Here is a 24,663-nt window from a genome sequence, read left to right on the forward strand (position 1 = left end):
GAATATTCCGAAATTAATGCGGGCGGCGGATGGGTTATAAACTTTAGAAAAATGGGTTTATGGGGTTAAATAAAGGCGCAGGCTAATGTTTATGTACAGGGACTTTGGGTTAGGGGCGGAATGTGGTTTTTTGGGGGTTTGTGGGGCTAAGGGGTTGGTTGCTGGCCGACCAGATGTCAAACCAGTTCCTCAATGACTCGAATGGGCTAAAAACAGTCTCAGATGGACTGAGATTTCCCGGACTTAGTAGAAAATATGGCTATATTTCCAGGGAGGGGTATTTACATAGGGGATTTATATATATGATTTTAATAGTGGAAGGGAAAAACAAATAGGGAGCTATATAATAAGAGAGATGTTAGTGAACTCCAGCCTGAGTACCTCCAACTAAAAAAACTGCCTCAAAGCAAAAATGGATTGCTTTATCAAAATGGGAACACAGCAGTGGCTCTTTAGACTAGCCTGCTCTCATGGATACTATCTGGCCATCTGTAGCAAATATGGAGCATTGCAGCATGCATAGCACAACATATTTGGCATGTAAAACTGTCGATCATGAAAGATGATTAACCTGCTGCAGCAGGAGGCTAACAAAATTTACGGTCATACCTTGTCTAATGCCTTAGTTGATCTAGGAGCTGTAATCAATATTTTAACAACCACTACCTATAAAAAGCTCGGCATTACATCTGTAGAACCTACCTCTACTTTGTTAGAATTGGCCGACCGATCTGTGGTTAGACCAGAAGGTACTCTTCACGATGTCATGGTCTGTGTAGATTCCTGGGAATATCCAATTGATTTTTTGATAATTAATCCAAAAACCCGACTTGAGGGACATCCGCTAATCCTAGGTAGACCTTGGCTTGCCACCGCCGATGCTTACATTGGTTGCCGGCAAGGAAATATGACCATAACCAAAGGACCTGATATCAAGAATTTAGTTCTATACCCTCCAACGCAGCCAAGTGTCACAATAATTAAAACTAACAAGTATCATGTATCATACCTTACTGATAACATTAGATCTCCATTGACTATACAAGAGGCACTTGATTTTAAAGATCAAACAGAAGATGATACCATTAACAACTTCATTAGTCAAACTGAATCCGGACCCTGCACACAATGTCACATGATAGAAGCAGCATTTGATAATGAATTAGAAGAAGATCCTCTGAAAGACACACATGATCAAACAATACCTGTTACTTCTGTCGCAAATAGTAAAATTGTGGAAATTGAACCGGGAAAAACTTTAAATATCAATGCCAACCTCACATCTGAACAAGAAACTAAGCTCATCCATCTGTTAAGAAAATATCAACAAGCATTTGCATGGGATTACCCTGATATGAAAGGAATCGACCCACAATTGTGTACACACCACATTTATATAGAAAAAGATGTTAGACATGTCCGTCAACCGCAAAGAAGACTTAATCCTCATCTAAAGGATGTGGTAAAAGCAGAACTTCAGAAACTTTTAGATGTCAATTTTATTTATCCTATTTCTGACAGTAAATGGGTCTCTCCGCTTGTGGTGTTACCAAAAAAGAATGGGAAATGGAGAATTTGTGTGGATTACAGGGAACTCAATAAAGCAACACAAAAATACCACTTTCCTCTCCCATTCATAGACCAAGTGCTAGATACTTTGGCAGGAAAGAAATTCTTTTCCTTTCCGGATGGCTTCAATGGATACAATCAGATTCAGATTGCCCCTGAAGACCAGGACAAAACTACTTTCACTTGTCCTTGGGGAACATTTGCCTACCGAGTTCTACCTTTTGGCCTATGTAATGCTCCCGCCACATTCCAATGGGCTATCCTTAGCATTTTTGCAGATTTAATAAATGATGGACTTGAAGTATATATGGATGACTTTACACCCTATGGAGATGATTTTGATCCAGCACTAAATACCCTAGAAAAAGTCCTACAACGCTGCATAGCTACCAGGCTTTGCTTAAGCCACGAAAAATGTTACATGATGATGACCGAAGGACTTATTATACGACACTATGTTTCAGTAGCCGGCATTCAGGTAGACCCAGCCAAAATCCAAATACTTTTGCTTATTCCCACTCCTACTACTCAAACAGAGGTACGCAGCTATCTTCGATTTTCTGGTTATTATAGACAATTTATAGAACATTATTCACACATTGCTGCACCTTTATATGCACTAACTAGTAACGTTGATTTTATTTGGACAGAAAAATGTGAACGTGCTTTCAAGGATTTAAAGAAGCTCGTATCCACAGCCCCAGTCCTTCGAGGACCAAACTAGGATTTGCCATTTCAGATATCAGCTGATGCCTCAGATACAGCCATTGGCGCAATCCTTGGGCAGGAAGAGGATAAAAAACCATACGTTATCTATTACATCAGAAAAAATCTATCCCCTGCTGAATTAAATTACATTGTTACTGAAAACGAATTCCTAGCTGTAATACATGATGTCAATAAATTTAGACATCATATTACAAGCTATCCTGTTATTTTGTATACGGATCATTCCGCCATAAAATATTTAGCAAATAATCCTATCACAAATTCCAGAATAACTAGATGGTTGATCTTATTGCAGGAATTCGATATCACAATGAAGGACCGGCCCGGCAAAGAGAATCCTGTAGCCGATTTTCTCTCAAGAATGCCGCAGCCAATTGATGCAGTAGCAGTTTAAGATCGATTTCCGGACGAACATCTGTTTGCTGTTGCCGTTCAAACACCCTGGTATGCTGATGTTGCCCAGATTGTTTAGAAGAGTACTCGATTCTCCTGGATTGGGGGCTATTTGTTTCACACAGGGGCAGACATGCATATTAGGAGATGTGTTCGAGAAGATGAAATCTTTGACATCCTAAAAGCCTGTCATGACGGACCATGTGGGGGACACTTCGCTGAGCGTAGAACTGGACACAAGGTATTACAGACAGGATATTATTGGCCCACGATTTTCAGAGATGCAAAGAAATTTGTCCAAGCCTGTGACAGCTACCAGCGAGCAGGACGTCCTGGTCAAGCTGACGAGATGCCTCTGAAACCACAGTTAGTCATCGAACCATTTGAGCGATGGGCTCTTGATTTCGTTGGACCCATCAACCCCTCATCAAATCAGAGAACATATATCTTGGTGGCAACAGAATATGTCACCAAATGGGTTGAAGCAGAAGCATTGCCAAGAGCCACAGAGGACTCTGTCATACAGTTCCTGTTCCATCTATTTGTACGTTATGGCCTTCCAAGGGAAATAATTACAGACGGAGGACCACAATTTGCTGGCAATAGATTAGTTGCAACACTTAATAATTATCATGTCCAGCACAAAATCACTACTCCATATCACCCACAGGCGAATGGACAAGTAGAAAGCAGCAATAAGGTAATAGAATCAATCCTAACGAAAACCATTGCATCACATAGGCGTGATTGGGCTGCCCGACTACCTGAAGCACTCTGGGCCTATAGAACAACATGGAGAAGCACCACTGGTTACTCACCTTATCAATTAGTGTTTGGAAAACAACCCATTTTTCCTATAGAATTTGAAATCCAAACATTACGAACAACACAGGAAGTTGGCTTAGATCTAACCAAGGCACAGATTAATCGACTACGACAGATCAATGCATTGGATGAAATTAGGCTCTCTGCACTACAAAATACAGCACTGATTCAACAACAGCGAGCTAAATGGCATGACGCGCTCATAAAAAACAAAGTCTTCCACGAGGGAGACCGTGCTCTGTTATATGACTCTCGATTTCAGGACTTCCCTGGGAAACTCCAGACTCGTTGGTTGGGACCATATGAAATCCAGAAGGTACATGACAATGGAACCATCACTTTAATCACCATTGACGGTTCTGGATATACCTTCAAAGTGAATGGCCACCGAGTTCGTCTCTATCGTAAACCACTCACTCGGGAATCCTTCTGCCAACAGCTATGCAGAGACACTGATATGGAGATTTTAGGAGAGGAAGAGAAGTCTTCCTCACCTGTAATTCATTAAGGAATTCATTTCTTTTCACAATTTGTACATAATTTCTTTTCTTCAAACTCGTTCGTGTACATATGTTTGAACTAAATGTGTTCTTTTGCTCAAAGATTTCAATTTTTTCCGTTCCTGAAACGAATGGCATTCGCATGTTTCTATTGTTCCTTTTCAAAAGGAACAGCGTTTTTGATTTCTCGATTTTTCTGTTGTTCATTTTCAAAAGGAACAACACTCTTGATTTTTCTGCTGTTCCTTTTCAAAAGGAACGACACTTTTGATTTTTCTGCTGTTCCTTTTCAAAAGGAACAACACTTTTGATTTTTCTACTGTTCCTTTTCAAAAGGAACAGCACTCTTGATTTTTTTGCTGTTCCTTTTCAAAAAGAACATCACTCTTGATTTTTCTGCTGTTCCTTTTCAAAAGGAATAGCACTCTTGATTTTTCTGCTGTTCCTTTTCAAAAGGAACAGCACTTTTGATTTTTCTGCTGTTCTTTTTCAAAAGGAACAACACTCTTGATTTTTGCTGTTCCTTTTTCAAAGGAACGGTGTTTGCTTGTTTTGCTGTTCCTTTTCTAAAAGGAACAGCATTTTGATTTTTGTTGTTCCTTTTTCAAAAGGAACATCATTTTGAGTGTGTTGTTGTCCTTTTTTTCAAGAGAAATAGCATTTTTTTATTTTCTGTTGTTCCTTTTTCAAGAGGAACGACATTGGCGTGTTCTGTTGTTCCTTTTCCAAAAGGAACGGCATTTGCACTTTTAAGACCTATGCTCCTTTGTTGTTCTTCTCTCAAAAAGGAACACTTCTAGCGTACTTTTTCTCTCCTTTCGAAATAGCTTATCCCTTTTGCTGATCCAAATTTGAGGATGCTTCTTGCTCATGTTCTTTCAAAGTCTTTTAGAGACAGCTATGCACTTATGCAATGAATACAAAATCACAACATACTGAAATCAGAAAATTATAAATCGCTATCTTTATATGGCTCTGTATTGGTAAGAGGACAGAAGGAAAGACATACTTATCTTTTGTTGTCATTGTCTTACTAATTTTTCTCTGATTGGTTATCTTTATCATGCCATTCTTTTTAATCCTCTTTGATTTTTTTTTAGGAATAAGAGCAAAGGGTTTATATCCTCCTATTGAGATGATAAGACTTCTTCCACCATTCCTACTCTTAAGGAGTGTTGAACCACCCTTTTTGTATATATAAGGAAAAGTGCTTTATGAAAAAAGAAAGTAAAAACAAATGAATTATAAATTGTCAAATGCAGGATAGGGGGTCTCATCAAGAGCCAGCCTACCATGATCATGAGGATGGAAGTGAAGTGGCATTCCCACTATGGCCACCACACTAGGGATATGGTCCAAAAGGTATATCAAATAAACAAACCTTGGAACAGGAGGTCTCATCACGAGCCGGCCTGCCCACTCTTCGCCCCCTCCTTGTGAATGGCATTATGGCTAACTGGTTACCAAGCCAGCATAATGGCCTACACTTTGACATTACATTCCTTAATATGCACATAAAGGATCATGGTTCCAGGGGTGAAATAAACAACTCTGCCAAGGTTATGGACACCTGTCGGCAGTAGAGCACTGTTAATGGTATCGAAGTCACATTGATTACACCAATAGGTAGGATACTAATACTCTTTTGTTTCTTATATCCTAGGCACTAATCATACATTATTTCCCGACTTATATATCGCATGAACATTTATTACACCAATCATGGCAAAGGAGGTGACAATGACCACTTGAGATTTGGCAAGTACGACAGACGTCCTATCCCCCGGCCTCGCATCATATCACAGCAGCCTCTTATGTAATACGTGATCCAACTTTACGCCTCGATTTCGGTAATCCGTTGTTTTTCTAAACATGGCATATTTTCATACGCTATTCCTTTATGACTTGGTTACAGATCGGGTGTCGCTCCTTTCTTTGACGGCTGGGACAGCCTATCGCATTGTGGGGGGGGAGGTTAACCTCATTATTCCTCGGGTTATGTGTCAGCTCACTATTCGGGAAAGATAGTGTACCAGGAAATGGCACGGTTTAACGGCATGATATTTCTATTTTTTTCTACACAAGTTGCTATTCATAAGTCATTTTTGTTGCATACTCTGTGTTTTTTTCTAAATCCTACGATTATTACCCTCTCTGTGTTTCAAACAGCACAAGCAGTTGTTGTTCCATTGAGAATCCATAGTGAAACCATGGGAGGCAGGGCAATTTGAAGCGAACCACAGGAGTTGACAGTCTCCACTGCTGCTCGGGAGATCCTGGAAGGAGCAGGATGGTTGACTTATCTCAGTCGCTTGCAGGAGTCCAATGAAATAGTGGCGATGGAATTTCTACAGAATCTGCAGGAGGATCACTCCACAGTGAGGGGGAAGCGGATAGCGATCACCGACAATATAATCACAGAAGTCTCGGGACTACCAGCCACTGGACCTATATGGACACTAAAGAAGGAAAGACTACAGAAGATCATGGAAATTTTCCAGGACGAAGGCCAGAGCTTGACGATTAAGGGGAAGGGAGTTCTGCCGGCAACGCTAGGAGAACCCTGGGCAGAATTAGCAAGAACAGTACAAAGCTACATCACCTGCGAGGGGAGAAAAGACGTGGTAAGGCCACGACATCTTAAACTCTTAGCTGTTCTAAAGCAGAAATGCTCTGTAAATCTTCCTGCACTTTTGAATTCATTACTTCATGACATCGCACGAAGCCTAAAAAAGGCACAGCATGTAGAGTCAGTTGTCAGCCACCATGGATTAATCCGACTAATAGTTAGTCATAGCCTCACCCAGCAGCAAAGCAGCTGGGAAGAACTAATTGCAATAATTGAGGGGAGGGCGACAACACCTTCCCCAAAACGTAAACATACTACAAGCACACCAGAACGTCCGGAAAAACGCAGAGAATTAGGAAAACAAAAACATGTTGCGAGCACATCTGAACGACCAGAAACACGCCAGGAATCAGCAAAGTGTAAGCATGACACTGATACACCGGAACAGCCAGAGAAACGCAGAAAATCAGTCCGGTTAGCCCGGATAAGAGGAAGGCTGGAAAAACTCCAGGAAAGCACCATCCAGCCAGTGGTAATTGAGGACGAGCAACCCTCACGGCTAGAAGTAGAAGAAGAACAAGTTAAAGGAGAAAAGGAAGGAGAGGCCGAGGAGGCCGAGCAATCCGAAGAGGAAAACGAGGAAGCAGCTGAGCCTCCTGAAACAGAAGTTGAGCCTCCTGAAACAGAAGCTGAGCCCCCTGAGACAGAAGCTGAGCCTCCTGAAACAGAAGTTGAGCATTCTGAGGCAGAAGCTGGACAATCCAGACAGGAGGAGGAAATGGGACAGCAGGAAGGTAGCCCACCACAAGACCCAGTGGGAGAAGATGAATTGGCCGCAATCTTGGCCAATATGGGTGAGTATGGCCAACCTTCCACTCCATCATACCTCCACGACAAACTCCAGGAAGAAGATACATCCGAAAAACCACATGCAGAGGAGGCAGAAGAAGGAAATCTGCCTGTTCATGATGAAAAGGAGACAAGAGACACTGAACGGGAACAATCTGTTCCCAAGGCACCAGAGAAAATTCCGGAGGAAGTAGGGATAGAAAAAGAAGTCACGGAACCAGTTAGGGTTCCTACCCCAGAACAACCAGCACAAAACAGTGAAGAAGCACCCCAGGAGGAAGATCCAGGGACTAGTCACGGCCCAGAACGCAGTAGAAAGCCTGTTGTTCCTTCTAATAAAACATTGGAAATTAGGGAATTACGAAAGGAACAGCGGAGGTTATTGAGCATAATAGCCCAGCTCCACCAGCAGATCAGGATCCTGAAAGCAAGACAGAGGGTAAGGAAGACCGCAGGGGAGATAAAGAGGACCACGGCAGTAAAAATCCGCAGGATAAAAAGGCGGAGGACCAAAAATCACCCTGCTGATCAAAACCCTGCTGAAGATCCAGCTGCTGTTCCAAATGAGGCTGAAGGTCCAGCTACTGTTCCAAATGACGCTGAGGGACAGACCACTGTTCCATTTGAAAAGGAACAGCAGCAAGCTAGTATTCGTGTTAAAAAATAAATGGACAACAAAAAAATTCAAACGGAGGCACCACCCTCAGGGGTGATAAGGGTTCTGAACTCGAAACAACGCAATAAGAAAGTTCAGGTAAAACTCCCGGCCTCCACTGCTGCATGGAAAAGAGATCCAAAGACAAGGACCTTGCACAAGGGATTGAAATAGGCTCAGCAAGAAGTGGAGAGGCTTAGAGAGCAAACAGTCCCTCGCGAGAAGTATGAAGAACTACAACAGCAACTAAGGAACGTCAATCAATCTGAAAGCCAGGCCTTTGAAGGGTGGCGAAAGGAAAAAGAGAAAGTTGTAAAGGTAACTTGTAGGCTAGATACTATTATCAAACAGATGGATACCTTGTGTTCTTTATACAATGACGTTTTAGCATGTAGGGCCCCTGCCAAAAACTATGCTCTGTTTTTATTGGAATGGTACTTACAACTAAAAATAAAAGCTGTTAAAGCAGGCGCCCTGATACAAATTAACACTGTCAATGACTTTATAGATTGTTGTAAACATTACGGGGTGAAGGTCCAGAGATTGCTATGTGAATTTTATTTGCATAACCTCGTGCTAGATCAGGAGACTGAGCTGAACCCTGGCCCTTTTGTTGGGGACATTCAATTGCAAGCATTCATCTCATTTGGGGTTAATCAGATTAAATGGCTCAAAGCCTATAACACTTTCCAGAGGCAGGAAAATGGCCTAGACTTGTGGGTAAGGGCTGAGCCTAGGGACCCAGTACGGTTATGGAAAGAACATAGAAACCTCATGAGAACTTCGGGTGTTATCGAAACGTTAGGACCCATGCACGAGGCACTCATTCGACAAAGTTTAGAATATTTTCTTTCTATCAAAGACCTCGCCATTGATGCAGCCAAATTCCGGTATGGAATCTCTAATCCAAACATCCAGCTCAGGGAGCCATTTAAGTATGAGAATTTTCAATTAGCTGTCAACCGTTTGAACCTCTATGGCGAAAGAATTTTAAGGGCAGGGCCATCCTAGTTAGGATATATATTCCGCAGTCCAATTATCTGGCACCCTGCACCTGGATATCAAGCCCTATATGAGATGCCTGAGGGTCAAACAGGCCAGTTCTTTGACTACCTAGTCACTCACCATGGTTGTAGGCCTCCGCATGAGATTCCTTCTCCAGCCTATTCTCTCACTGCTTTGCATGTCAACTACAATGTTTTCATGAGGGCATGAAACAGGGTAAGCAGGGGGTGTGTGGAGTACTAAAAAGGTATGTTTTTAATGATCATTTCAATGGTTTTCCAGTGGGACTTGTGAATCTTTTACATCATGAATGTGGAAAACAATAAAGAATTATGACAAAATATGTGGAATTAGTATGCAAAACTTAACCGTTGATAGTTGTCATTAGCCTGTGCAGGAAAGGGTAAAAACGAGGAGCTCCTGTTCCAAAGAAAAAGACAAGAATAGGGTAACTGCTGTCCCTTTGACAAGGGACCGAGTGCAAATGAGGCTAAGCAGGTCAAAGCAAACCGGTCCGAAAAAGGAGGAGAAGGCACCAGCTCGGCAGAGGAGAAAAGAAGTGATTAAGGATTAACAGTTTGGCGAATCCCTCGGGATCTTCGATCCTGAGGGATCGCTGCTTTATTTATCTTATTGCTTATACATCTCCGCCGTCACCCTTATATAAAGGGACAGCATTGTTAGCTTTAGGGGATTATGCTTTTATGTAACTTTTTGTTAAAGATTGAACTTTGATCATCGAGTCTCGTTGAACTTGGCTCATTGTACTTTCTGTTTCATGCATTAATATAAACTTGGTGATTATCTTATCTTTGCGTCTGGATTAACTTAAAGCGGTGTACCCTTGAGGCTAAGGGCCCGGCCCCGGAGGACACTTGCTTCTATATCACTACGATTTGAATTCTGCGTGGTTTGCTTATCATCATTAGTGGGTAATCTGATATGCTTTATAAGTTACATCATCTGCTCTGTTAAGATTCGTTCATTAAGGTTTTTATAACTATTATATTGACTCTGCATTATATCACCAATACCTTCAGAGTTGATTGAATATTATGAGACTTGATTGAACATTGTTATTATTTTGTTACAGAGCTCTTATGCTGTATATTCGTGTTGTGGAATTTATCTGAAAGATGTGTTCTTTATGATTCAGGATTAATGTTGTTCCATTTTGAAACGCAGTTGTAATTCATGTTGATGACGATTGGTGCTAAATCAGATTACTTTTCAAGTGTGTTGTGTGTGTATGATTTCCAAATGTTGTTCCATAACTTATTAGTAATTAGTGTTGTTCAATTAGCGCATGTTGCTTGATTTGCTTGGAAAATGAAATATTGGATTTTTTATTACAATGAGTGCATTTGAGTTGATAGGATAAAACTTGATTACTGCCCGCGAGGTTTAGTTATTCGATTGTTGTTCCATTTCAGAATTGTTGTTCCATTTTAAGCATTGTTGTTCCATTCTAGATTTGCTGTTCAATTTCCTATTTGCCGTTCCATTTTTACCTGCTGTTTCATTTACTTGCATTTGTTATTTTGGTGTAAGAGACGATCTGTGGTTGTAGTGAGCCTCGGCATTTACTGCCTCGCTCCCAGACCCGTGGTCCATGCTCTAATTTCCTTTCCATCAGTTTCCAAAGGGATGGGCTATTGCTGTCGGACCCTTGACTGATAAAGTTGCATAGCTTTAAGAGTGTGTGATTTAGTCATTTGAAGTAACTTAGTCATAGACAAGCATCCGTTTACTCTTGTATTTTTGCAGAACGCTGTACTACTAGCATTACTCTGACAAATAGCCTCAGATTGAGTCACTCTTTGAAATAACCTAACGCTCCTAGATTGACATATTAATGTGAGGTAATTAGAGGTGAAAGAGACCCTTTTTATAGCTCTACACACACTCCTCAAAATAGTTCCGCTTACACTGTTTGATTTATAAAACAGAGAATGCCAAGCCAACTGAGCAATGGCATGAATGACATTTTTAAGGGTTCATATAAAGTATGCTCAACTGTATTGAATGTTTCTTTATTTTTCTGCCAAGTTTATCCACGGTGACTGTTTTTATATACAACACTGGAGCTGCTCGTAGTATGCATAATATTTGACTAGACCATGTCGAGCATTGCAAAAATTTGCTTTTCGCTTAATTTTACCCATGGCTGAATCTCTGCTTCCACTTATTCTGCTATGTTTTTCAGAGCATGCAATGGATTTTTCATATTTAACATTATCTTTCCATTTTCCCTGGTCATTTGGACTTTGATAAACCACTGACAACACGTTTTTAACAAGCAAAGTGGCCTACATTGTTGAACCATTCGAGGAATGATCCAAGCATGCCTGCCCATGCATTTTTGTATAGTGCACTCTAAAATGGTCCACTTTCAGGTTTGGTTAACCAAAAATACTAGGACCCAAAGATAAGAGTTTCATGTAGCTATTTCCAGTTACATAAGATGCAAGATTGCACCAATAAAGAATTAAGAACCTGGTAACCTATGGGAGTGCCTACACTATGAAGAACTATGTTTTGAGTTTGGGAAAAAAGACACCCACTTAATATGTAGGATTTTTCTTGAATAGAGGACATGAACAACTCTAATATTGACCAGATATCTTACACTCCACTAAGCCAATGAGAAGAAGAAAACACCGGATCAAACCAAGAAAAAAAAATCCAGTAAAATGTATAATGAGTGAAAAGATAAGAATGCTACCATGCAGGCAACGCAATAATAGCCTTCACATTTCCCTCCCTTATTTATCAGGCTTATTGTATTACCCAGCATAACCAGACCCCTGAGCATAATAATAATTCTTACCCTCAATCCCATCTAAATCATCATCTCCATTCTTTGATTATTGAAATTGAAACACCATTCTGTCTAAACCCTTATCTTCCATCTGCGTGGTAATCATGCGTTCTGGAAAAAGTTAAAAATTGCGGTGCCTTATGGATATGGTAGATTCTGCATGTAACTTGAACTACCAGGTTCCTCCTCCCTTTCAGAGTTTTGACCAGTTGTGTAATAATGGGATGCCCAAGGTTCTTGATGGGTTGCTTGGCTGTATATCTGACTTTGATTAAAATCCGATCTAACTGCTTGGCCTGATCTTTCCCAATCATTTGGATCTGAGTTGTAACCATAGTTTGAAGCCACCTCTTGAGGATTCTGATAGGGTAATGTGTTTGTACCTTTGTAGGTATTGTCATTCAGGTATGACACAGTGGACAGGCTAGCTTCAGTAGCTGTGAATCCAGGCCCTGGATTATGTCCTTCAGAACCATGCGTGAAGCCATTGTTTACTGGATCTACATATGATACAGAGAAATTATTGCTGGGCTTCATTACCCCATGAACACTGGCTCCACTCTCTGCCTGGAGCATTCCACCCCCATATTTCTACAGTTCTGTACATCCAAATAATACATTAGCATAAGATTCAGAATAGAAAATGAATAGTAATGACTTGAAAATTGAAATCAAAAAGTTCTACTCTGGAAAAAACCAAGGACCAAAGAAAGGCCTATAGAGACAAATTGACCAAGAGATATTGTACTTCGAAATAAGAGATTATCAGCATTACATGACAGGCCCAGAAAGGTAAACATTAGATTTATATTCAACATATTTAAACATTAAAACTAAACATTATATAATAATACCACATTTAGTACAAATTGCATAGTTTGGATGGTAAATAAATTAAATATAACTTAAGAAATGCAGTTTCCATGAAGGAAATAAAATACCACACCAAAGAGCCCTCAGATCGTTCTTGACCTTCCAAACTTGGAGAGAAGTACAGCCATTACAAAGGGGAAATTTTTTAATGTACCAGGGCTAAGAACTTCAAAGCAAGAAGAATAGACAAGCTTAATTGAACCAAAAAAAAGACAAATTGAAACTCTGGATAGTCTGAATAATTGCATGACGACATAAGATGGCTCCCTAACCTAGATTCCTAAGCAGGCAAATTTCAACAACCCATAACAAAGGTTCCAAACATAGGGTTCACAGCTTAGAATGCAATCTCAATACATTGTATAAAAATGAATTATTGAGTCTAAACTTGACCTGTAAACGCTCTCACCACATAGCCAACATGGAATTTTCAACTTCAAGTTCTAATTAATCACTGTTCTCAGTTCTGTGCTTCTTTAGCTACTACAAAATAATGTCCCTGTGAATTTAATTGCAACGAACTCAACACAAGTCAATAGCAATCAAATACCAAAGCATACACAGATTTATCCTGGAGAACCCAATGTGGTAAACTGCAACACATAATTAGGTTGCTTGGCTCTTTATGAAATTTCAGTGAATTCAGATTTCAGATCGCTCTTATAGAGCTTCAACATTGTGCACTGGACCCCAGGAAAAAGGGCATATAGAGTCCAAATTTACTATTGCTTGTTTTCTTGGTACTACAAAGAACACATCTGAATATAAATTTGGAAACTTGTTCTGGAATTCTTGGCCATTACACATACCTCTATAAGTTTGCCACCATTTTGCTGATGCCTAAGCTAGTCATGCCAATGGCACCGAACCGGCATTTTTTAGACTTCGACAGTTTATAAAATTTCAAGATTGAGGGGACTGCAACATTTCCATTGGATTCTGTCATGTACGAGGGTATGTATAATGGAACTAGCATTTAATCAAAAGAGCACCAAACCCTCTATGTACATTGATGTTAGTGGAGTTGATTGTTGAACTCCTCTATCATGACCCTAGTAAAAATGTACGTGTCACTCCAAAAGCTCAATTTGACATGTTAAGCTTTTTCTAACTTATTTTAATGCCTAGAGGGTGATATTGATGATGAGGATCCCAATATAGGCAATGTTTTTGATAATATGTAGGTATTTGTTGTAGCATTATTTTTTTTACACTAGAGGCCATCTAGAGCCTCTGTTGATGCATTTTTGGTTCAAAGATGTTCACACATTCACTAGTTGATGGAACAACTACTATGAAAGAAGGATCAAAGAGGCCATAAAAATAGAAAATAATACAAGTTGTCTTTAGCAAGATGATGGATTAAAGATTAGTTGTAGACTTGTAGTTGGCTTTCATCTCTTAGGAATAATGAAGTGCAAAGCAACAACTAAAGTTTTTCCCTGTGCTCAGTAGTCTAGGTTGTAGGTTGGGTTCTCACACTTGCATCTTAGAATCTTTTATACCATGACAAGCATAATCAACTTACCCCTTTTACTGTGGCTTAATAATGATAACAAAAGTCTATTATAATTCATGTTCAGTCGGTTATACAATTAGTTCATTAACAAATTAAGGAAGCATGTAAATATATATACCGAGGAAAGATGAAATATGTTGACACTAAAGTCCTAATGATGAACCTTAGTTTGTGGGCTTAAAACATCAAAAGAACTATGAACCAAATCACATATACTCCAACAACCAATGGAGGAATTCCTTCATTCATCAATGGATGAAATGCCTTCATTACTCAAACTGCAACTTTCAACGATCTAAAGTTATATTACTTATTGTCCTAATAAAATTCAAGTTTATCATTTATAGCTTACGTGTGTGTAAGTTACATAATTAAAATCAAGGATGCTCCCTCATAAAATGGAAAGAAATAGCCAAACCAAAAGAAGGTTGAGAGTTTAAAAAAATACACACTATTATGGCAAGGCTGTAGTTTCCAAGAGCATATGGAAAGTAATACAGGGGCAAGTTTGTGGCATCAAGTCATAGGGCAAAAATATGTGGACCTATGATATTTGGAGGAATGTATTATACTTCCAAATAAAATTATTACAAATGTCTCAATGGTTAAAAGGCTCTTGTTCAATCTTTTCCTCTGCTGGGAAATTGGCAATGTGGAGAATAGGAAATGGATTGAATGTGAAAATAGGTGAAGACACCTAGCTCCACAAGATTAATGAAGAAACTATCAAGACCCTGGCAATGGCATACTCACTCAAGCTGATGTTATGTCCAAAATTGATCACCATATAGAAACAACACTGGAAATTTGCAAGGTCAACAGGCTTGGAAGGAGGTTCAAAGGACAATCGAGATGGCTATGTTAACATATTACAATTAAGTACAATGTGGAGAATAGGAAATGGAGAGAAAGTGAGAATAGGTGAAGATCCCTAGGTGAGGTTTAAAAGGCGCCAGGAGATTAATGAAGAAACTATTGAGACCCTGCATAACAATGGCACACACTCAAGCTGATATTGTGGATCCAAATTTGACCACCATGCAGAAACAACACTAGATATCAGCAAGGTCAACAGGTTTGGAAGGAGATTCGTTTGACAATCGAGTTGGCTATGTTAACAACTTAACATATTGCAACTAAGTACAATCAAAATTAGAGATAAGGAGGATGAATTAAATTGGTCTAACAACCTTGATTCAATTGGCTACACAGCAAAGCTTGGTTACAAAGCAGTGCTCACAGAGAAAACACAAGGGGAGCCAGTATACTAGTAGAGAAGCATATGGAAAATCAAAGACTAAGTCAAAACTAAGTTGTGTTTAGAAAAAAGATATTGAAATTTAACTAAGGATATAAACCTAGGATACCTGGCACAGTCCGGGTAGAATTTGAATATTTTTCTTAACCAGACCATATAAGGGTTCCCCTACATATTAGCATCACTGGTTGTACTTTGTAGTCCCATTTACCTATCTTTCAGGCTTTATTTAGACTTAAATAAAATTATCTTGCCTTATCTACATTGTTTCTCAACCTTATATCTTATGCTACAAAATTAGATAGAACTTTGTAATAAAGGCAGGACAACCTTTAAATCTGAGTCTTGACTTTCAACATCCTACAAGTTGATCAAGCTTAAATTTTTCTGTTGGCAGGTATTAAATGATGATACTATATCTATAAAATATATTTCTTTTGTACTAACTGTATTGCCTAAAATATTTTGGTCATTGAATTTGTGGGTTGGCAGGCTCTAATAGCCCACTTGGAGCACAACCCCTTGAAAAATTTGACTTTAAGAAGAATTACATGAGAAAATTGTTGTCACTTAGATGTCAGTAAAAACAGGTAGGTCTTTAGACTTTTGATCATAGTTGAGAACATTCCTGAGATAACTTTCTTTGACACTCCAGACTATAAAATTTCTGAGAATGCTGCAAAATGGAAAACCTCTTGAGGAAATATCTTTAGCAAGAAGCCAAGCAGAATTTGAATATTTTTCTTAACCAGACCATATAAGATTTTGTTGTTATCACGAAGAAACTTGGCCAGCTTTACCCTTGACTAGTATATCATAAAGGAGATCCTTCAATGAAAAAGGTTTGCTTTGATCATAAAAAGCAAAATGCAGGTTTTGATAATTCTGGATCTGTGTTATTTGCTAAGGTTCAATGTTCACCATTTTTCCCAAAATGGGAACTAGACATGCTTAAACCTTCTGCACTCCTCAAAATAGTTCCGCTTACACTGTTTGATTTATAAAACAGAGAATGCCAAGCCAAAATCATATGGAAAAAAAAATTTCGACGCGTTTCGAACCAACCAGTGTGGTTCATTGTCAGGACAAGTTGAATGAGCAGATCTGGCTATGCACTTTAAATAGATAGGGCAGAATATCCACTGACTCAGATTACTCGATAAGACAACAGCTAGATTTGACCTCATAACGGCTAGTTTGACCATGATAAGGGGTATTAATTTATATTATTTATTTATTTTATTTATATAAAAGAAATTTCAGTTATTAATATAGAATAAATTAATATAATATAATAAGTAAAACCTAAAATAAATTAATTTCAAATATATTAATATATTAATAAAGTAAAATTAATAATAATAATAATAATAATAATAAATACATAAATAAATAAAATAATTTAAAAAAATAAAAATAATAAAAGTAATAAAAATAAAAAATTAGAGGACTCAAGGGTTGAAAATATAAAAAAAATCTAATTCAAGGTCAAAAAAATAATAATAATAATAATAAATAAATAAATAAATATAAATTAAAAAATTAAAAAATTAAAAATAAAAAATAAAAATAAAAATAATAGAAATAGAAATAAATATAAAAAATAAAAGTAAAAATAAAAATAGTATATTACAATAGATTAATTTTAAAATTTACCTCATGTAAATTAAGTATAAATTGATTAAAAATAAATAAATAAAATAATAATAATAATACTAATAATAATAATAATAACTTCACCATATTAAAATTAATTAATAGTTTAAGTTTAAATTAATTAATTAAAATAGATATAAATTAATTTTTGAAGATAAATTAAGTTTAAATTAATAGTCAAAAAATAAAAATAAATAAATATAGATAAATAAATAAATAAATTACCATATAAATAATAATAATAATAATAATATATCGATGAAATAAGGGAGGAAACGAAAGAAAACGACTAGGAGGAGAGGGCTGGGATCCAGCAACTACTGATCTTCCAGCCATCCTCTCTAGCAGTTATGAGGTCAAATCTAGCTGTTGTCTTATCGAGTAATCTGAGTCAATGGATATTCTGCCCTTTCTATTTAAAGTGCATAGCCAGATCTGCTCATTCAACTTGTCCTGACGATGAACCACACTGGTTGGTTCGAAACGCGTCGACAAAAATTTTTCCATGTGATTTTCGCCGAAGAATTTTTCAAAAATTTGATATGGATCACAGAAGTCTCAATTCAATAATGCCAAGCCAACTGAGCAATGGCATTCATCAACTCCTATATCTTCGGACTTGATTGTTTCTCTTGAAGTCTCATCTTCCTAAGGCTAGTGATTGGTCAGAAAGAAGCCCTGACTTTCAGTAGATGAGATTTTCTCTAAACAAACCTCTTGATGTGGAAGTAATAGTGGCTTTCCTTGACCCTGTCAAGACTTCCAAATTAAGCTTTCCATCTTATTATATTTTAACCATTTATTTTTCACATGCTAAGGGATGGAGGCTCTACCCTTTCCATACTTAGATTTCTGGTTGTTCAAATTTCTTCCTCAGGTAGCAATACCCTTTCATTTGGCTTAGCATCAGCTTTTGAGTTTTGGGCATGGTAGACATATTGTAAGCTGGCTTGGGAGGAGGGGACCAGGTCCTAAATCCTATCAACCAACTTCTGTAGGAAATTAGGAATAATTCAAAGAAAGTGATGTTGTTTCAATGTTATACAAATGAATTATTATATTTTATGTCTTAAAATTTAATAGTTTCCCATTATCATTGTTAAATAATTTTTGTGAAATTCCATTTTGCCTCAAAATTCAATTTCTGATATATGTTCTTTCAATGTTGACTCAACAATTATTTTGCAAAGTACAATTCTATTTTCTATGAACAAGTGAATTTATATGAAGCATATCTCAACGCTTGAAAACTGTTGATGCAGGTTTGTAGATCGATTGGAAATTTTACTTGTGGAATATTTAGTGAGATGTCAAAAGATAATCATGGGAAGAAACCATCAAGGCAAACAGATGTATTATCATACTTTCAAAAGGCTCCATCCAAAAATACACATTCTCTTCATGATTCAAGCTCCTTTGAACAATCTGTTACTGAGAGAGAGGTTAACTCTTGTGGAAATGCATTTGATATCCATACGATGGATGAAGAAATAGGTTCCTCAAGTGGTCAGGGTGGGATAAATGCAGTTTCAACAGAAATTGGTGATGAAAATGTTAAAGATTTTTCCTTGGAAAGTGACACAATCCATTAGTGGAAAAGGAAAAGAGGCCAGTGGGCCATAGGGAGACGATTCCAAGAAAATTGGGTCTCAAATTTTCCATTTATTGAAGAAATACCTCCTACAAATGAGAAAGAGGTTTTCCGACAAGTTAGATGTATTGCGTGTAGTTGGAAAACTCAAAAGGAAGTGAAATTTCAGATGAAGCTAGATACGGTACAAAAGCATGCAGGAAAGGTGTAGGAAAAGAAAATTGTAAATGGTAAAGAGAAATCTATTGTTAGATGGAAATCTTCCAAGGAATGTCGACATGTTGAATATGCAGAAGAATATAAAAAATATTTATTAAGTAAGAGGAAACTTGAGGCAGACGGAGGAACCATCATATCTCTATTTGAAAAGACGATGGAAAGAAATTTGTTATCCAAGATGATACAATTGAGCACTGTATTTCACATCTTATCTAAAGGTCGTCCTATGACAGATTATCCAAATCACATGAAATTACTATCTTTTCTTCAAGTGCCAGACTTTCCATCTTCTCATTGGTCTGTAACTAGTGGTTGGGGATGGGCGGGATATCTAGCTCAAGTAGAAAAGGATGATTTGAAAGAGAAGATTGCAAATGCTAGGTTTTTGGCATTGTCTTTAGATGAGGTTACAGCTATAGATAATACTTCATGGATTTGCATGAGCATTTATATGGTTAATGACCATATTAGACATTCCTATCTACTTGGGATTAATAAGATGAGAAAGACTTCTACAGCTGAAAATATTTATGAACTTGTTCTTAATGGATTGAAGGAAAGTGGTATGGATGAATTAATGATTGCAAAAAAGTTGGTATGTGTTGGAGCAGATGGAGCAGCGGTAATGCAAGGACAAAGGAATGGCCTTTGTGTTAGGCTACAACTATCAGCTTCACCATATATGCTTAATATTGATTGTATGGCTCATAGGATGAATCTTGCATTTAAAATAGTAAGCAAGTTTCCATCAGTTTCAAAAGTTGAAGATCTTATACGTGAGACTCATGCATACTTTTCTCGTAGTCCCAAACGATATTTAGAGTTTCAACAATTTGCAGATGGTATTACGGATGGAAAAAAAACTACTGAAAGATGTTGATACAAGATGGATCTCATTAAATGGACCAGCTCAAAGACTATTTAGTGAGTTCAAATCTTTGGTAGGGTTGATGTATGAAAATCGCTATAATGTAGACAAAGCTCGAGATCTTCTTTCTCAACTAACTAATATAGAGACATTATTGACATTGGCTGGAATTCTTCCTATGCTACATGAAATGAATGTCCTCGTGAAAATGTCTCAGAATCTCACAATGTATATTGCGGAATACACAAATGCAAGAAAGTCAGCATGTCTTGCATTGGATAATTTGTATATGATGCCAGACTCTTTTACTAGTCCAGAGTTTAAAAGTTGGACTGAGATCATCAATATAGAAAATACTGAAATTTTTTTGACCTTTGATGAAAAAGGGATACTATGTATCGTAGTGTGTGGGTATATGGTTCCCTTTCATTATATTAGTAAGACAGGATGAATCACCAAAGATTGCCCCGTGTCAAGAGACCAATTTGGTAATATTGTGATTTCAGTGAGACAAAATTTGATAGAAATTGCAAGATCACTATCATTAGAGATAAGAGAACGATTTCCTCGAGATGAATTGTTGGAGGCCATGTGTGTGGTATACCCTCAATATTGGAACAATTGTCAATGTCGAAGAACTTTAAAAGATGATTTTCAAAAAAGATTAAAATGTTTAGCAGACCGTTTTTGCAAGAAAGTCTCGATACATGGAGAACAAATTGAAGGTATTTTAGATTCATCAAAATTGTATCAACAAGGTGGACGCTTTGCTGAAACAATGTGGAAGCAATATCCTTTTTTGGAGAATCCTAATGAAAATGGTGCTATAACAAGATTATGGACTACTTTAAGTGCTAGCCAATACCTGCAAGAAAACATATCAGAATATTTCAAATTAGCAGATTTGTGTCAAACCATGATTTTGGGATCAGTGGAGGATGAGAGAATGTTTAGTGCATTATCATTCTTGAAGTCAAAGTTGAGGAACAAGCTTGATAAACATGTGGATACATGTTTAAGATTATATGTAACAAAGTATGACATTGAAAGTTTTCCATATGAAAGAGCGCTAACTCTTTGGCGATCAGATTGTGATAGAAGGGGAGAAAAAAATATAATAAATCTATCTAATGAACTTGATATAGAACATAATGTTTTGGAGGCTCATAATGGCAGTTCATTTAGAGAAGATCATGTTCACAATTTAGAAAATGAGGACCAAGATGAGAACTGGGAAATTGAAATACCCTAGGACTCTTATTTTGGTATACATGTTCCATTGATCATGCAAAATTACTATATGTCAACTTCAGGTAAAAATAGGTTCTATATTTGTATTTTTCATTGTAACATTGCAGCAACATTATTTTGATGTGTGTTATTTTAAGATTGATGTTTCATATTTAATCATTAAATTATTTGTTTCTTATCTGTGACAGGAAATAAAGCTGGATTTGGTGAGGTTGGGACCTATTTCTTTTCACATAGATAGTGTCTGACTATTATTAAATGATAAATAACAAATTTAACAAGACTTTCAAGTCATTTGCTAGCCATTTCTTGTCAGTCATTTGTCAGCCATGTTTTCAAGTCTTTTAGGTACTAAGTTGTTCGAGTCCCCACATGTCCTTAGGACCATTAAGGGATGAGATAACATGAGTCAGTCCAACTGATGCCCCGAATTTACTTTTTACCTATTGATGTAAGTGTTTTGTTACCACTTATCACCAACAAAATTCTACCATAACATAAACCAACTTGAAGACGAAACTTCTCATCTTCCTTTTACATAAATGCTCTATGGATCTCCCTACTATACTTTTCCGAGACCAACGTCCCTTCTTGGTAGGTCTCTCCACCATACCACTAATCACACAATAGTAACTACTGCCTTCTATAAATCTCTCTAGTCTCAGTTATTGGTGTCCCTGTCACACTCGACCAATACAATCTTGCAGGTCTATTTTTTTATCATATCTTTATTTTTTGTTATTTTGTGTATTTAACTTTAGCACCATCCAAGAGTAATGAGTTAGTGTCCTTTGGATTTGATCTTTGATTGGAAATGAAGTCGGATTTGATGAAGCTGGGACCTATTTCTTTTCACATAGACAATGTCCTAGTATTAAATGATAAATAACTAATTTAAGAAGTCTAAGGCTAAGCAACAATGGGCTTATTCAAGTACATGAAATTGCGTTGATGTCTAGCTCTAATATCTTAGAAAATTTTAGCAGTTTGTTTGCTGCTTGTTTAGAGGATTTTGTCAAGTTTGAAATTTTTGGTTTGTTTTGGTCATATTTTTTTAGTCGCTTGACTCATTTCATGCATAGATCGACAAATCTAGTTTTATTTTTATAATTATTGTTGTTTTCTTTATATATTTGGTGGTTTGAGGAAAGATATTTGATTTCCTTTCACTTTGTGGCATGATTTCAACATCTTCACCTTTTAGAATATAGTAAAATATTATTCTTATTTTATGTTTTCTTGGAAAAGAATTATTGATATTTGGAAAGGGAAATAAGCCCTAGGTAGCTAAGCGAAGAGAAAAATGGTCTATGTACTAGGTTCCTACGCATTCATCGTAGGAGACCTATTGGCATGAGACCGACATTCCTTTTATGCAATTACACTTTTTCAAGGCGGAGCTGAGTTTGCTGACTTGGGAAGAACACTGACATCTGATCATAATGCTAAGGAGATTATAATGTTGGTTTCAAAAATAGGATTGTGAAAATTGTTTGCACTAGTTCTTCTTTTGGTCATATTTACTACCAAATTTGTGTCTTGCTGATTTTTTACATTTGTAATGACCTTGTGCAGAGATGGTTTGAAGAGCCCGATGTTAGAGTGTGAAGACTCTCTACAAACCACAAGGACTACATTTTCTTGGAGGGCACTCGATGTTCTTGGTGTTGCTGAGTCTCTTCGCTCGAAGCGTAAATGGATACAATGGTATGGCCATAACATCACTTAATTTGATCCTCTTTACTAATCTCCTAATATCATTTCAATACATCAAATTGCTTTGTTTTCATGGAATCCAGAGATACATCAGTAATGTTATTTTGTCTTGGAAATACTAAATTATTTTGTTTTGATATCACCCAGTTTGAGTTGTTCTTTGCAACTACCACTTGATCCTTTAACAAGCATTTGAAATTCAAAGCGCAATAAAGCGCTTTTAGTTTTTTTCTAGAAGAAGATTAGATGTTGCACTTGGTACCATAGGCCTTGTAAAAGGGTTGTACTCCATTTCAGTCTATGGCAGTAGACTGATTTCTAACTGCTCCATGTACCCACATATGATATAATATTTTTCATTTTTGGCTTGCTGAATATACAAAGAGAAAATTGCTTAACAATATTGCTTAATTTGACAACAATTTTACTTTTATTTGATACAAGAGTGGAGGTAGTCTTAGATTTTACCTATTTCTCAGTAGTTGTTCTCCTTCGACAACAACATCATCCTTCAACAAATACATTCCAGCTTGTACAGAGGAAAGTTGATGTTTAGTAGAGGGCCCATAAGAGATCCTCTAATGGAGGCGCAATAGTTTAGTAGGATCACTGGATGAAGCACATGTATGAATGTATTGTCTTCAATTAGGAAGGCACAGTTACCCATCCAGGGGAGGGCATGCATGAATGTCTATTTTGTGAATGGTGCAGTTTTCTAAGTGTGTTGGGTGCATGAGTTCATGCGTTTAGTCTACCCTACTGGGTCTTGTATTTGAAGCAGTGTTATCCACACGTGATGGTGATATCCATTAGGCTCATTAGGGTTAGGGATATTCGATGAAGCCAGATTCAATGGTTCAAGTCATATAAAAGCTACATTGATGAATTACAAAGAAAAGATTGGACACACATCTCACTCAAAAACGACGACTCAAAATCCCTATGGAACCTTGTGATATGTTGTTATGGATAGTGCTTACCTGTGACTTTATACCTCTACAACTTCAGCCGAGTTCTGTAGGGGGGAATTATAATTTCCCCTAGTGCTAATTCACCCTACTACTTGACCTCATGAAAGATCTGCTCAGATAGTGGAGCGCGAGGCTTGAGGTGGGGTGAGGTGCTTTTTATGCACACATGTGAACCCTTAAAAATGTCATTCCTAGGCTAGGGTGGAACACTCTATCTAGAACAGGTTTCTTGCTAGTTTTACACACTTACCTCATGTTGTCCTCATGCTGTTCTGGCACTTCCTCTCATTCCGAGGATGGTATCTAGGGTAAACCCAAATTATTTGGGGTACAAGGCCATCAACAATACATTCATTAAGAGGTCAACATGTCACTTGTGAGAATTGGTCCTGGTTGTGGAGGGATAACATTCCCCCTCAATTGCTTGGGCTAGACCCAATTGACTAAAATGCTTTTTGCAAAATATATCCTGAGAAAACCCAGGGAACTTTACCTCATTCTGAGGATAGCACCTAGGCTTAAGCAAATTCCTTAGGGCCAAAGGCCATATCAACATGTCATTGGTGGGAATAGAACCATTGTAGGGAGGATAACAATCATTCCACCTAACCAGTGGAGCTAGACCCAATTGACATTAGATGTGTTTGCAGTAAGACAAAGGTGTAGGAATTTTGGAAATGAGTTTTTTGGTGTTTTTGGACGCATCACTGCTTGTAGTGCTCAGGAGCACGAGTATTTCAAAGATCTAGGTTTTGTACCCTGACTTGTATATTAGCTGTGGGGATAAAAATATTATTGGCCTGTTGTAGTGTAGCATGCATCATCT

At 37.5% G+C, this 24,663-nt stretch overlaps 1 pseudogene; it reads left to right on the forward strand.

Moving 5' to 3' along the window:
• Window positions 1-12,061: 12,061 nt before the first annotated feature.
• Window positions 12,062-24,663, forward strand: part of LOC149244750 (putative boron transporter 2) — a 32,296-nt pseudogene continuing 19,694 nt past the window's right edge.

This window comes from Pinus tabuliformis, chromosome 8, assembly GCF_031772625.1.
Source record: "Pinus tabuliformis cultivar Carrire ecotype Pingquan chromosome 8, CPIR1, whole genome shotgun sequence".
Taxonomy (NCBI): Eukaryota; Viridiplantae; Streptophyta; class Pinopsida; order Pinales; family Pinaceae; genus Pinus; species Pinus tabuliformis.